Here is a 16,274-nt window from a genome sequence, read left to right as displayed (position 1 = left end):
TCTTCTGGAGCTTAGTTTAGGTTAATGTAATATCTTGGGTATATGGTTTTATGTCCCTAAATTTACATGTCCTTAATCTAATACACTGTTCAGCTGGAAAAAAAAAAAACCAAAACCAAAAACAAACCAGCAGCATACTGCCTGTGAATTTATTCAATGCCTGATCTCCATCTTCTTCCATTCTATACATAAAAGTTGAGCAAGATAGCTCAGTTTTTCTGCCATAAACACAGATTCCATCTAAGTGGATTTGGATAAGACAAAGTGTTAATCCTTACCTGAACTGACAGCATTTATCACTAACCACACAGGTAGACAGGATTTAGGATGTTAATTAGGTGTCATACTGCAATGCTTTAACTCAAAATTCCACAATCAATGGACTTCAGTGAAAAGCAGGCTTAAGAAGTTCCTTACTTTCCTTTCTAGCACCATTACTTCTTGTGAAATTCTGCTATAAATGCCATGAACTGATATGGGTTAAAAATAACTCTCCAGGAAAGACTTTTCCCAAGTTAGTATGCCTATGCCATAATAATATATACTTCAACCAATACAGTTGAGAGAGCTATCTTTCACCACATGAGGGCGAGACCACATGGTTAGGGGTGGTTAAACTAGCCACAGCACCCAAGCCACCTTTGTCCTGACTTTCAGCCCCCAGAGCAGGCTTGTCTACCTTGCAAGAGAAGCTCTTGGCTCTGTATTTCCAAATTTTCAAAAGTGGGCTTCTCTCATTAGTTGTTTTTTTTTTTTTCACAACAGATCTATTTACAATCTCCACCCTCTTCCCAGCTATCTCTGTAGGTTGTTATCTCTGAAAACAACTTCTAATATAATGACATTAAAGAAGATGTGCATTTGAAAATCTGGCCTTAAAAGAATAGCACAAAAAGGTCAATTTACTCAGGAATCCCCAGCTTCTACTATCAAACCACTTTTTCAGAAAAGATGTGTTGAAGATATTGCCGGAGAAGAATTCTGAAATGTGTCATTAGGTCAATCCAGTGTATCTCACTGTGAACCTGAAATACTGATATAATTTTAAAATAAACAATGGCATGGGCTGCATCATGTAGATCCCAAGCATGTGCATTTTGCAAGTGACAGGAGTAAAAATGCCAATGGGGGTTTTAAGCTAAGCTCAAGAACAAAGATTGTGAGAGAGATTTAAATATTACTTAAATAAGATGACTTCTTTTATGGGCACAAGAGGGAAAATGAAACATAATTTAACATATGTCCTGCTAACTCCTACTTATCTGTGAAATATTAAGCATCAGCATTTTTTTTAATTTAAAAAGAAAATCTTGTCACTGCAGTGTGCAGGAAAGATGACATTCAGAGGATGAGACAGCTGTGTAGAGAATGACCTTGATGTTTGTAAACCCACTTTCCTTTGTTACAGAAATTGAAAGGAGGCCCAGGTCTTATACTAAAGAAAGTAGAGTGGAGAACTGAATTTTCTTCTTAGTTCTGCCACTGATTCCTGCGTGATCCCAGGCAAATTGCTTCAGTCAAAACTTTCACAAGCAGCTGCTGTGTATTCTGAGCACTCAGTCTGACACACAAAGGATTAAACTTGCAGAAGTTTTAAGAATTCATAGCTACAAGTGAAATAAATTGACTTGCTAGTTTTAAAAACTCCAGCTGTGGACAAATATTTAAAAAAATGTACTTTGAGAAATAAGGTAACAATCATTTCACTTTAGACACCCAAACTGGTCTGTGCTTTGAGAGTATATTAGTGTGCCATAGTACCACTTTGTAAAATGGAGATAATAATAACCACTCGTTTCACAAGAGTATTATAAAATGGAAACACTAACGTTTGGGAACTCTGAGATATTGTAGTTTCAATGGAGCCCATCACTCTTATGAGGAAATCAATAGTGTTGTATTCAAAGAAAGATTTGAATGTTGCAGCAGGCAAGGGGGCCGCAAACTGAATGAAGCACGTTTTAAAATGACGTATTGGAATACTGCCCGTTACAAGTACTATCCATCTTGTGACCTGAATGAGGCAGGCAGGGAATGAGTTGGAGAATAGTGTGCTCTCACGTAATTAAAGGCTCTATCATAATGCGAACCCACATTTCAGCCCAAATACTTTAGAAGTTTGGCTAAGATCCTAGCAACTGAATGCAAACTGTTATAATGAGAAGTTCTGGGAAGCTTAAATATAGTCCTGTTTCTTGTGTCACATCTGACATACACTTATTAGCAAAGTCCTCATGAAACTAATGAAACACTTGGCAAACTAACACAAGAACAATTTGGAATAGCATTCCAATGCTGGAAGATCAAATCTTTCAAAAGGTTTTGTTTTAAGAACTTTAAGACAGAAATTCTCTTTGGAAGGAATGAGTTTCTTAGCTATTTTTATGCAAGACAAGAATTAGGAATGCAACAAAATCTTATTTGGACAGAATCTGTTCATGGATTGAGTCTAGTTATAATCACTCAGATTATGATCTCAAGAGTTAGTACCATTTAATTAGTATTTAAGTACATGTGCTGTAGCTACATTTAATTATAATCCCAGATTCCTATCTATTATCTGACTGATGATTGCTACTATTTGGGATTCAAACAGCTTCCAAAAAATAGGAAGTGAAAAACCTAATATGAATAACAAACAGCAATACAGCATCCTGTTACACAAAACAATAAATCCTAGATCACATACAAAAAAAAAAAAAATTAATCACCAAATCATTATCGAAGTATTAAAGCAAAAGAAGGCCCTAAACTAAGGTTTTCTCTTCTTTCTCCAGTGGTGTTTTGTGTTTTCTCTTTGTTTAGATTCCGATCTTACATTTCAGTCATATAGATTACAAACTTGTGTGGTGGTGCCCTAATTAGGTGGAGACCCTAATATCACAAATAAATCGAAAGAATCAGAACCTTTGGATATATATCCTAAGGATAAACTGAGCACTGCATCCATACTGATGCTGTACGCTATATACTGCTATACACTATACTGTACGTTGTCAGGCTTTGTGATACTATGGTGTTATTGCCTCCATTTGTAAAATTGAAGAATACCATGGATTCAACTGGTATTAAAGACAGGGACAGTGATGTTTGCAATTAAAAAGCAATACTGCAGTTGAGTTATTCCTACCTCCAACATAACAAACATATATTTTTCCAGATTTCAAAAATCTTTCCCCAGTTCCTCCAAATAGTTTGTTTTGTCCACACAAGGACCAGTAAAAGAAAAAAAAAAAAAAAAGAAGTATGAATAATGCATAGTAAAGCCTGCTCGATTTCTTCTCATTTAAAATTCTGCTTTAAGCTAAATTTCTTTTGAAATATAGTTTGTTAACTGAAATAATAACTTGAACCACATTGTAGTAAAGATAACTAAAAAGAAAGGCCAACATCCCCAGAGATACACCGATATAATAGGTAGTGCTCCTGCACCCCACAGGAATATCACAGAAATATCTTCAAAAGCAACATCCTTAGCTGTCCCACTGCCCCAAGAGACTCTCCCCATCTATGCCACTGCAGTGTTCAGTATATATATTAAAATTGACCAGCTAGCTGCTAACAAACTGACACTGAGTTGTTCTTCTCATTCTCTTAGCAGGGAAAGTAATTTTGGTCTCTCTCCTCTATTCATGCTGATGATTTTCACAAAGTGTGCAGGGCATCTTTAGGAAATATATCATTCTTTCAAGTTTGGCTGAATTTACTAGCCAAAAACCATGGTTAAATATTTTTTAAGCATGCAATTAAAAGTTAAAAAGAGATAGGTGACGTGATTGGGTAAGACTCATTTCTTTGAAAGGTTATATAAAAACTGAAGGCTGAATTCTGCTGTTGTGCATAATCATTGTGAAGGAATTTGAGGAAAAACTATGGGATCAGTTCTGTAAGCAACAAAAACAATTATAGAGTGAGACAGAGGTACAGGTTGCCAAATGGCAGTTTGGTAGGGAAGGATGTTATATTAACTTATTAAAGTGTATTATAAACAATCATAATGCACAGAAATAAACACATTGGCAAGGGTCCTTCTGTTGACCAGCACTTCCTAGTTCTAAAAGCATCAGCTGCTAAACCTGGTGTAGTTTCAAAAGCGAGTGTAAAAAGGTAAGTGACAAATGCACATGAGTACGAAAGCCTTATACTGAAATCATAGAATCATGTAGGTTGGAAAAGACCTTCAAGATCATCGAGTCCAACCATCATCCATGCCCACTAAACCATGTTCTGGAGTAAAATATATGTGAAATTATATGTTCCAGACAGGTTTCAGCTTTTTAATGGGACTAAGGTTACTGCTGCATATATGGAACAATGTGAAAAGGATTTATAGGGACAGGTGGGAAGATTAAACAAAGGTGGAAAATTAGTTCAGCTTATGGACTTAAACAGCCAAAAGCTAACCTCTTCACATGCAACTCTAGCACTAAAATCACAGCACAGCTCAGTAATACGAAAATCTTGACTTAGCCTATGTATACAAAGGCCTTTTATTTTCATCTATCTAAATAACTCCCTTTGCTGACAGGATTATGCTCCTGTGTGTTAGAAGTGAATACGAGATTAGACTGAGCTGTTCTTTACATAGGACATTTTCCTATTCAGGGCTTCTGAGTCAGAATTTTGGGTTTTAATTTAGTTATCCATTGACTATTTTATTAATTTACATCCAGAAAATCAGTGAGCACTGCAGTTCAATTAAAAGCCCTGTGTCATTTCATTGGTTCTGTGAACAGATCATAACTACAAGATATATCAGTGATATTGTTGTAAGACAAAATTCCATAGGATTTTGCCTAATATTCCAGAAAAGGAAATTATAAAGGATGAATACGCAAGAAGTGATCTAGCGCCCCTAAAGATCTGATTGTCACCACTTAAGGACATGCTGATTTACCTTGCTCATGGGGATTTGTTTGTTGGCTTTTTCTCCATCCTCTCATATGACACCATCTATTTTTAATGTTGGTGCATTTACATTTTAAGATAACCCAGAGACCCAGCTTTACTTGTATATCTTGCTAAATGTGAACAAAATTCAAACTGAAACGCATCAACTATTTCTGCTGACACCCAAGGTATCTATCTATTCCTTTCCCTGACTTCTCCATAACTCTTTACTTGGATTTATAAATCATATAGTTTGTTTCGTGTAACAGACTGTGTTGTCACCATAATTTGGGATTCTTTTAAAAATCTCACAATATTTTATGAGGTATTTTTCTTAGGTTTTCAGGTCCTTCAATCAAAAGTGTTTACAAGGAAGTCTTAATTTCTTTTTGTTGTCAATTAAGACTGCACTTTTAGGTGTTACAGGCCTTAAAGATTATTTTTTTAAAGCCTCAAATACCTAAAATTACAAAAAAACCCTGCATGAATAAACAACATTAACAGGGAGCATCAGAGATTGACAATCTACTTGACAAAAGTAACCTAAGTGTTAAGTCTAGCCTCATATTGAAGTTGTCATCAAAGTCTCTGCTCAACTTCCCATTTTGTTTAATAGATGAAAGATCTAGTTAAGATGATCCTAAGTCAAGAACTGGAGAAATCATGGAATGCAAGAGCTTGAGAAATGCAAGTATTGCCAGTAAGGAAGCTAAGTAAACAAAACCCAAAGGGGGATTATACTGCAAGTGGGAGATCCAGGAATAAGAGCAGGAATCAAAGGCTAAAGAGCAGGGCTGATGAGCAAGCCACAAGACGAGGATGAGGTACAGTAATATGCAGCATGAGTAAAAACAAAAGCAACCTGCTGAGTGTCCTAGAGCAATTAGTGCAATTCGCTCCCATGCCAGATGGTTAGGCAGCTATGGGTCAGGCTAAGAGACCAGTCTTCAATCCTGGTAGGCCAGTTACAGCCAGGTGGCTGGCTACAGTTGAGTCTTGAAAAAAAGACAACAGAGATTTCTAGCTGAATTTTATAAACAGAACAATTTCCATGCACAGGTATAACACGAACACTTAAAATATGTTAGATACTGCTACAGACAGTATGTCATAAGTGGCCTGATTAGACCATTGAGAGCTTTGAGTTGCCAATAATCTCAGCCCATTGCTGCTTTCTGTTTTTCAGCCTTGCCTTCATTTCAGAGACAGATTTTAATGAGATCCACAACTTTCTCCTTATAGGTAGATATATAGCTGGAAATAAGCAGTACTTTATATGTGTGAAAGCAAATGTACAGGGCTGTAGACAGTTTTTTTATATGCCACAGTAGAAAAAGTATCTGCAATGCCTCTGTGAACCCATCAGTACAGAGATAGACATAGTGAAAAGAGTAATGGTGTATTACGGTTCATGTGCGGCTGAAAACTCGTGTCAATTGCCAGAAAAGGGGAAGAGGGACATGGGAATACAGACAGACAATAGACATAAAGAGACAGAAGTTTAATAGCAAGTATACCAGAAGAAAAGGTATGAAATACATTTGATACAGGTGAAAGATGTCAGTTTATTGCTTTTTATTTATAGACCTGCACAGATGTGTATAGTGCTTTGTCATACCAAAATTAAATTGATGCAGATAGCTCAGGAATAGAGATGTGAAATCAGAACTGGTATGAAGAGAATATTAGAATGAACTAAATTATCGGGGAATAGGAACCACTTTATCCTCTGGTCATTGCAATAAATACACAATGAATTATTCTGAAGAAATAGTAACTATCTTGCTAATGAGGCCTAGGGTGTCTTCATAGAATGTTGGGTGCTCAGACAGGAACTAGTGATAAGCAGGTAAGCCTTTGGTAAAAAAAAGGTGTAGGACTACAAAATACATAATAGCAAAAGCACCACACACAGACATATCCAAAGAGGTCTGATATCCTAAGCAGAAATTCTTTCCTGAATAATTCCTGAATAACCCCTCAAAGACCAACCTTTTCTACAAACTACAGAAAAGATACAACACAAACAGAACTGCTTGTGAAGTCCAGAAGAAGCACCAGTTAATTTCTGCTCCCAAAATACACAATAAAGGTATTAGAGTCCATAAATATAGTCTCAGGATACATCTTTCATATTTGTACACACTTAATTGTTCTGTTTGATGCAAGACTTTCTTATTTACTTCATTAATACCTGAATTCTAGAAGGGAAGTGAATGGGAGGATTCAAAGATTCAAGAGCAATTGAAGGGACTGATTGAGAGCTAAATCTAGAATAATGCTTAGCTAGCACCAGTTTCTTACATTCAGACCCAAAAATGCGAGTGCATTGTAATAGTTATTATTACCCACCAGCAAGGGCCATTTGGGGTGCCACCACCTATGATCTTTGGAGAAAGTGAGTTCTGTGAAGGTTGAAGCACCAGAAGGAATCTGATTAGTTTTCTGTAAAGTTAATTATAGCACCATTACTTGTTTACTTTGTTTTTCTGTAAAAAGAGCAAAAGGCTTGTATAAGGGTAATGGATACATGTATTGTATTGTATGTATAAACTCCCATTCATATGAGATAAGTCACTGTTGCAATGCTTTGAAGTTAACGAGCTCTCTCAGTTCATTACAGATAAAAATACTGTGTTTCTACCTTTAATATGAAATGAATGAACTATCAGTCATGTAAACTTCTGAGTTTAATTTCTGGTACTGCAGAAGCAGCAACAGTGATTTGTTTTCATATATCTGAGATGTATAAAGATAGACAGCAAACACTAACTCTTCAAAAACTCCCCAAACTGTTTTTAATTACTTTTCTAAATTTTTTTAAATGGAGACTTAAGAACTTTCTTTTTTGTAACACATAGCAGTACTTATTTTTATTTCCAGCACTATGAAACAGTAATGGTTTATTACTTAGTACTTGATAAGAGGATGAGTGTTATTTACAATGCTAAATGATTTTGAATTTTGAAAATTTTTGATTCAATTTCACAAAGCAGCAAAATATTTTAGATTGGATGCATGAGAGAATGAGAACTTGCTGGAAAACAGACAACTTGAGAATAGTTCTAATAGGAACTGTTTCAGCTGAGAGAAAGAATAAAAAGCATTTTCCTAAAGGACAAGGCATTATTTTTACCTTTCTTCTTATGTTTAAGTGCTTTCTTTTTTTCTTTTAATGAAAGAGCTATGGCAGAGTATTCATGTTTTTGTTGAACACAGACCAAGCAGCAAGCTAAATTATATACTCGATACAAATCTCATGCAATAATGATGAAATAAGTAAAATGACTGTAACCAAAGCAGATGCTTTATGAAGTAAAGTCTCCTCTAGATTCAGTATGTGTAAGCAATATAGAGAAAATGGAAATGCATTAAAAAAGATGAAATTCTAGACTGGACTGGCCGGAAGTTTTAATGAGACTGTAAAATATTATGATAAGCCTGTGTTTAAAATATACTCGGCCTTTGTCACTGCGGTATAAAGCAGATAAAAACTTAGCAAGATGTCAGGGAACATAATTAGAAGTCAAACTGGCGTGGAATTATGGTGCTCAACAACCACAAGGAGCCAGTTCTGAGCACCTGGCCTGCGATGAGAAGTGCTGCTGACTTCAGCACTAAGAAAAAATAACTCAAATAATTGTAGGCTGCAGTACTGGACCTTGGTCATTATTTAATCTAAACACAGTAGAGCTTCAGTTTTGTCAGGGTAGCACGAACTTTGCAATGAACAGCTATTTAACAATGAGGTCAAAATGCTGCTGCTGCTACTAACTAAAGAAGCAACCACTTAGTCTCAGGCAGCATACAGATGCCCTACTTACAATATATAGCAGTCATTACAAAAGAAATGGATAATTATAATTGAATTTATCATCTTTACATTGTTGTATACACACAGACAGACACAATACTCTTTATTAGATTAGTTTAGATTAGCTTCAGGTATTTTTTTCCCCTAACTCTGAGGCCATATTTTAATAGAGGCATTTCACAAAAAGTTTAAGGTTTACGATTGGGTAAATTCCATTCAGCTTTGCAAGGATAAAATTTGCATAATAGAGCTGCAATTCAAGATCTTCCATGAATAAAATTTCTCCTGAAATATCTGACATTTCCAAATGGAAATACCATCAGAACAAATCAACTCTTAAGACCCAATTCTAGGTTTACAAAAGCAGCGTAGGAAATAGGAATGACAAAACATTTTATTCTAAAAATTGAAAGTTTTGAGAATAGCCAAGGGTTTCTAGTTCTTCATCAACAATTCACCAGTATTTAGCTTAAAGTACAGCAAGCATGATAGTGGTCATAATTGTTTTCTGTTTGCTTAAAAATATTAGTAGTGAAGCTTACTGAACTACTCTGGCTTGATGGTATGGCAAAAGTCAAGCATTGGAATGCCTGTTTTCCCACGCAAGGGCATACAATGACATATGATCCTACACCTTTCCTTTCAGATCAAGTCAGAGGAATAAGGTAGCACAAATGCCTGTAAAAGACAGCTGGCATGAAAAAAGTCACCAGACATCACCCTCTGCAGTGATAAATTCTTTAGCGAGCTAGATGTCTGAGAGAAAAAAGAGTGCTAAGAAAATGAACATGCCTTAAACATAATCTTCATCATTTTAGTGAGTTTAGTTACACATCCCCCTCCTATTGCTAAGTAGGAGAATATATCATTATAGCCATTCTGCAGAACATTCATCATCATAAAATCAGGTTCCTTACACAAGCTTGCCTGCTTAACACCTTCTTATTTGTGCATGTACCCTGTATTTTGTATTTGTACCTGTCTGAGGAAGTTTTATATATAAAAATTTTAAAAGTATCCAAGGAAAACCAACATAATTATTATAGTGCTAAAATGGCTGTCAAGAGTCAGAAGAAAGTATTATCGTGCTTTGATTCCTGTTTCTATCACCTGAATTTATTAATACTCAACTGTTAGAGCTAAATATTCTAAAAAATGTCTCCAGACTCCCCAGCCTATTTCTTCTTCAGTGTTCTAGAAATCATTTTGGATGCTGCCCCCACTTTCCCCTCTCCCCCTAAAAAGCTTGACATGGCATACTTTACTGAAAGTTTCCTGATTAATCACAGCAATTTTTCATGCAACTTTAGTTAAAAAAAAAAAAAAAAAAAAAGGCTTATTTACCAGTGTGGAAAGAACAGTTAAATATTAAGGGCAAATAAGGACCTTCGAGTATATTGAAAACATCCATTTTCTTTATAGAAGATGAGATTTGTGTTCATGTCTAAACATTTTACAGACATCTATACATAGTTTGTTACACATGCAGTAACATAAACTCTCTACTAGAAGAACTAAAGCCACATAAATACTGGTTTCGGGATCTATGGAAAAAACCAGCATGGATACCTATGGCAGTTAGTGAGCAAGCACTCATACCCACAGTGCTCAGACCTAGCAGGAATAGATTTGCCATGTTCTTACTGCACAGACATATGGATCAAAACCCTCTGCATCTCATATAGCAATTTAAAACATGTAATCTTATTGATTTTACCACAATTTCTCCTGAAGGCATCTAGCTGGTTTGCTTGGGAAAAGAAGCCTACAACTCAACAGGATATATGAGGTGTGGGAGATCATGCAATCAATCTGGAACAAAAGAAGTCAGACAGATTAACTGATAGGTGTTATCTTCAGAAAACTTTCTCTTTCTTAGTCCTAATCCTTTTACACTTGCACTTTCTCTGTTTTCTTGCTATGTGCTCCTCTGGTTTTTTTGCTATCCTAAAAGCAGTTTTATTTCTTCAATCTTTAAGTTCCTTCATACCTTCATTCACTCTTTTATTCATCATATTCCTTGCTATATTTTTCCTGTTTGTCTGTTTATTTTTCTTTGTATGGTCCTAACCACCTCCTCTCAGTTTATCCTTACATTTGCTCAAGCCCTTGCCAACTCATCTAAACTGGCTTTAGTCATGGCTTAAAAATGTTAAAACCTGCCTCAAGCCTTTATACTTCCTTCTTCCCCCTCACAAAGAAGACGTTGCAATTTCAATGTGAACAATCGGTGTCAGTAGAAAAAGTGCTTGCCCAGGGCCTTTTTTATTTTTTTAAAAGATTTTGGAATAAGTAACTAAGAATAGTAGGTGAGAATCCCCAGAGATACAAGCAGAAATGCTGTTAACCACTATCAGTTACACTGAGCTGTAAGTTTCATTTTTTAATCTACTACTTAACCAAGAAAAAGCAAAGCAGAGACCAGGGTTCTTACTAATCACAATTTGAGGTTTGAAATCAAGCAAAGACATACTCAGAACAATTCAGTAGCAGCGTTTTTGTGCAAGGACACATGTGAGGTGAAAAGAAAGCGTTATTTACAGACCATTCAATTCATCAGTGCTGGAAAGAAAAATAACAACATTTTTTTGTACTACAATACCTAGTATTCTGTAATTACTTTCACCAGTAAAAGTTTTAGGGCTTTCTGACTGCTGGCTAACATGGTTCTGGTGGGGAGCATGGCTGAAACACACACACAGTGCTCTCCCTGTAGCCAGACACACCTGGATTGAGGCACACAAAGTTGAGGTGGGGATTCTGAACTTCCAGGCCCCCCAAACTCTTCCTGGCATATTCTTTTACCAGTTATACAGTTTATACCATTGTCTTCATAGTCCACTCTCTCATTTGTAGTAATCTACATTGTTGAAGTGAAACTAGACTGAAGTAACTAATTGAAAAGTTTTTCATTGCCTGAAATAATGAAACCTACAGCTTAAATTTAAGATTCTAATTTCATATACAGAATGGAATCTGCTGTTTGGTTGATCTTAGTAACTGAACTAATCTGTTAGACTATTTCATACATATTGCATATACACGGAGAACAGAATGCACTTGTTTCAGCTTGCAGCTTAGATAGTGAAGCTCAACTCATTTGCAAATGATTGGCTGACAAAAATACAGAAAGAAACAATTCCTTGGTAAGAGTAATCTCCTATATGGGAATCTTGCTGGATACTCAATTCTCAACAGAGGCTCCAAAAGCAGCAAATATACTGGGCATTTATTCCTATTTGTTCTTGTGTAGAAGATTGTGACCTTTCTTTTGACATGTATGCCCCGCAGCTGTTTCACAGTCATCTTATATTACCTTAATAAGCGAATATGTAGGGACTCTTTCCCCAAGCAGAACAGTCAACCAAAACCACAGGGAAGATAGCTCAAGGAAGCATTTAAACTAGTATACCATCTTTTGTAGTGGGTAGAAACAAGACCAAGCACTTGAGTTTTGACCACTTTGGAGAGATTTCCTCTTTGCTGCAACTTAAGATTAGCCTTAGCACTTGGGTAACAGTCTTCAGTGTGTAATAGCTGAGGACTGATTTTTAACAAAGAGCCCTCTTCTCTGCAGTGCACACATGTTCTTTCTCTCTCCACATAGGGGCAAGAAGCCCCAAATTTAGTGATCAGCAAGAGCCTTGTACAACATTGCTCTCTTTCCTAAAAGCACTCCTCTAGGGATTTAAAAGTGATCAAGCAATTTGAGAAAGGGCAATCTCAGTCTGGGCTGAATACAAATCAAATATACAAAGTTGCACATCGCTTAGACTTACTGCTAGTAAGTATTGACAGCAGCATGGCCTTTTCTCTTTCCTTGGACCATCTTCTCTTCAAGTCTAGCTTATATAATTAGAATAATTATACTTGTCGTGGTTTAACCCCAGCCAGCAACTAAGCACCACGCAGCCGCTCACTCACTCCCTCCCATCCAGTGGGATGGGGGAGAAAATCAGGAAAAAAGAAGTAAAACTCCTGGGTTGAGATAAGAACGGTTTAATAGAACAGAAAAGAAGAGACTAATAATGATAATGATAACACTAATAAAATGACAACAGTAGTAATAAAAGGATTGGAACGTACAAATGATGCGCAGGGCAATTGCTCACCACCCGCCGACCGACACCCCGCCAGTCCCCGAGTGGCAATTCCCTGCCCCCACTCCCCAGTTCCTAAACTGGATGGGACGTCCCATGGTATGGAATACCCTGTTGGCCAGTTTGGGTCAGGTGCCCTGGTTGTGTCCTGTGCCAACTTCTTGTGCCCTGGCTGGGCATGAGAAGCTGAAAAATCCTTGACTATAGTCTAAACACTACTGAGTTATCAACATTCTTCACATACTGAACTCAAAACATAGCACTGTACCAGCTACTAGGAAGACAGTTAACTCTATCCCAGCTGAAACCAGGACAATACTGCTTTTTAATACTAGTATCAAGATGTTCCCAACACTACATGCTGCCAGATTTCAATGGGCTGAAGGGTTATCTCTTAGGGCAGACTAATTAGGGGTGATTACTTTTAATAAGGATTTAAAAGAGCCTACTTTGTGTGTTGCAAGCTTGTTTGTTTTCAAAAGAATTGTAGTAGTAAATAGTAAATTCCAGTCTAATTTTAATTTCCACAGCAATTCTATGCTTTCAAAATGATTAAGTTATAATTCCTTTCCATCTTTAAACTACAAAATTTGATGGAGTTCCTCATTGGTTTTGACCCTGGTTAAGATTTTAAACTCTTTCAGATAGATGGCTTAAGAAAGCAGCATAGTTTATCTCCTACCTGCTTAAAGAAAACATTATTTCTTGTCTATTTTATTCCAAACTCAGACTAGAAAAAGAACAATTAGTGGGGGAGGGGAAGAAGCTCAATGACTATGAAGATATCGAATTTTGTAAGAAGTCCCAGTGAAGAAAAAAAAATGGCAATTGTATTAATGGTTTCTGCAACTCAAAAAATTTATTAAAAAAAAAAAAGTAGTATATTTGCATCTGCATAAATAGACCCATTCTGAAACCAGATTCAAATCGCTAATGTTTTCTAATTGAAGGAAACCCAACAATGATTTTTTTTCCACTTCAGTTATGAAACCAAGTCAAACCATCTTCCTTCCTATTTATCCCACCACACCCCTTCTGAACTATTTGCCTGATTCACAGGCTACATCCCAATCCAACAGAGGTTTGTTTAAAGGTGGGAGAAGATCATGAGTTTTGAACGGAACTTGTTTATGGCTGAAGATTGTGACCCAGCCTCTAGCACTCATGATAGCCAGTACTGCAATGCTTACCTTGAATGAGATAACATAGGGAAGGTAATCTACAATCAGCTAACAAAGTTAAAAAATTCAGATTTTGCCACACTGAGCTCTAAATTGCATTTAATAGATTGAGGTAAAAAAGTCTAACCAATCTTTCTTCATATGAAGACAAAACATCTTATTTAATTTATGTTTTATTACAAAAGTAGTGAGCCTAACCACTAAAATGAATATTTTTAATTAGAAAATTACTTTGAAAAATTCAATAAAATTGTGAATTTTTAATTCAAACTATTCATAGGAAAATTTAAAAGAAACTGGGATAAAATCTGACAGAAAGCCAATTCCAAAATACTTGAGTTACAGACTTTTTCATACTTTTGCCTTTGCTGCACCAAAATATAGTGGCTATTCATGCAGTGCCTCTATGCAAGAAAACTTCCTGATATAAATTCAACAATAAGAGCACTTACATATTCTGACCTATATTGCTTCATTTCTCAAATATTTTGATACAAGGGTGATTTCTATTTGTATTCTATAATTTTAAAAATCCACTAACTGCAAGACATTCTAAAATAAATGTAGATTGTCTGGATGGGCACCATCCAGTTTCTAATGGACAGGTGTTCATATAAAAATTCAACAGTATCAGCAACAAACTGGCAGTTATTGGTGGGGTGAGGGGTGTTAAGAAATTATTTGGCTCACAGCTGAACTTCTGATTTAACCACAGCAATGATCAAATTAAGTCAAGGTCAAGTATGTGACAGAGCAGCTGTGCCATGCAGTAGATAAGGGTTGCTGGTATATATGTAGTAAATGTGTTTTGATTTTCTAATCCACCATTCATGTCTTGCAATTCAAGGATACTGCAGGAGAGAAAGTGCCCTCCTGCCCTCTCAACCTTTATTTTGGGCTCTCCAGGTTCAGCTCTTTCCCACGCTGCTTGAAGCCTTCTTGGTGGAGCAGTCCCCTAGCACTCACTGCATCACTCCAGTAGCCCCCCTCTGGTCTGCAAGGAAAGCTTTACAGCTGTCCAATATGGCAGGATAACCAATTAACCTTCCCCCCCACTGTACAGGAGATATATTTAAATCTCCCTAACAGAATGAAATCACTGGACTGGGGGCGAGGTTCTTGCCCACAGAAAATTTTACTCCCAGATATAGCCCATTAGAACTCTCATTAACCACTACAAATATATGCTTTCAACATGGAGTGGTTTTGGGCCCTGTAATGCTTTGGCTTCATAATCTATGATTTTCCTGTTTCAGTAAATGAACATATATTGATTTATGGCAGTTAATGCACAGGTATTGAAAACAGTGGCTGTAATTTTTTGGTACTCATCTGTCCTCCTCTTACTCCATCTGTTTCTTTCACTCATTGCACTGGAATCCTGCTTCACAAAATGGAATCCAAACTCTTTCGTGTAGCACAGTGTAAGTTACCTAGTTACCCAGCTGAAAGATATTTTCAAAATAAATCACTCTCCTTGTACTCTGTAGAAGGCAACAGACATTGATTTTGTTGTTAATATGTCTGAGCAATCCTTCTTTCAACAAAATATACAACTGTCAGTAAATTTCCTCTAATTTCAGATTGTGCACTTCAAAATAATACCATAAAGGCTCCTCATTTTAATCAATTACCGATTATCCTTTGGGGACTTTCCACCAATTCCACTTGATGCTGCTTTTAAAGTGGTAAGTACCTACATAACTGTATGATATTATAAACTGGTTTAGATTTTTATAGCTAATACAACAGTATAAATGCACAATATTATATGATTTCATTGGATAGTATAGCTTTTATTAAACTGTGTTGACTGACTTTTTTTATTCTTTAACAGTTCTTTGGCCTGTTAACCATTAAAGATTTTGATTTGACTCTTGACGCTCAATGTGTTTAACAGGAAAAGAAAACCTATGAAAGCCCCCCCCCCCTTTATAATCCACGATGGAAGATACAATATAAAGGCTGAAATTAGATTTTTAGAAATTTTGCATAGTACAAAAGCCACTACTAAAAACACTTGTTCAATGGGATACTATAAACAAAGGATACTTCCATTATTAACTCATCTTTAAGGCAGTGTGGTAAGTGAGGTCATTCGAAGGTCAAGAAGGGGGGAGTTGCTGTTGCTCTATAAAAGGGCTCACACTTTAAATGTAAGGTTCTCAGTACTCATGGTGTCTTACTTTTCTATACTAACACAGTATCTAGAATACCTACATGCCCTAAATACTTTATTTTATGCATTTACTACTTCATTATTAACATCATATTAAAAGGGGATAGTTA

The 16,274-nt window shown here is 36.2% G+C and overlaps 1 protein-coding gene across 3 annotated transcripts in view; it reads left to right on the top strand.

The window, feature by feature from the left end:
* B3GALT1 (beta-1,3-galactosyltransferase 1) overlaps positions 1–16,274 on the top strand; it is a 218,858-nt gene that overhangs the window by 140,815 nt on the left and 61,769 nt on the right. For 2 of the 3 annotated variants that reach the window (XM_075028534.1, XM_075028533.1), the window contains one exon: positions 15,569–15,673. The gene's annotated coding sequence lies outside the window, so the exon portion shown is untranslated. Of the gene's footprint in view, positions 1–15,535; positions 15,674–16,274 lie in introns of those variants that run through there. The other variant, XM_075028535.1, reaches the window with a different exon arrangement.

This window comes from Buteo buteo, chromosome 5 (genome assembly GCF_964188355.1).
Source record: "Buteo buteo chromosome 5, bButBut1.hap1.1, whole genome shotgun sequence".
Classification (NCBI taxonomy): domain Eukaryota; kingdom Metazoa; phylum Chordata; class Aves; order Accipitriformes; family Accipitridae; genus Buteo; species Buteo buteo.
This window is presented reverse-complemented; position numbering and strand designations above follow the sequence as displayed.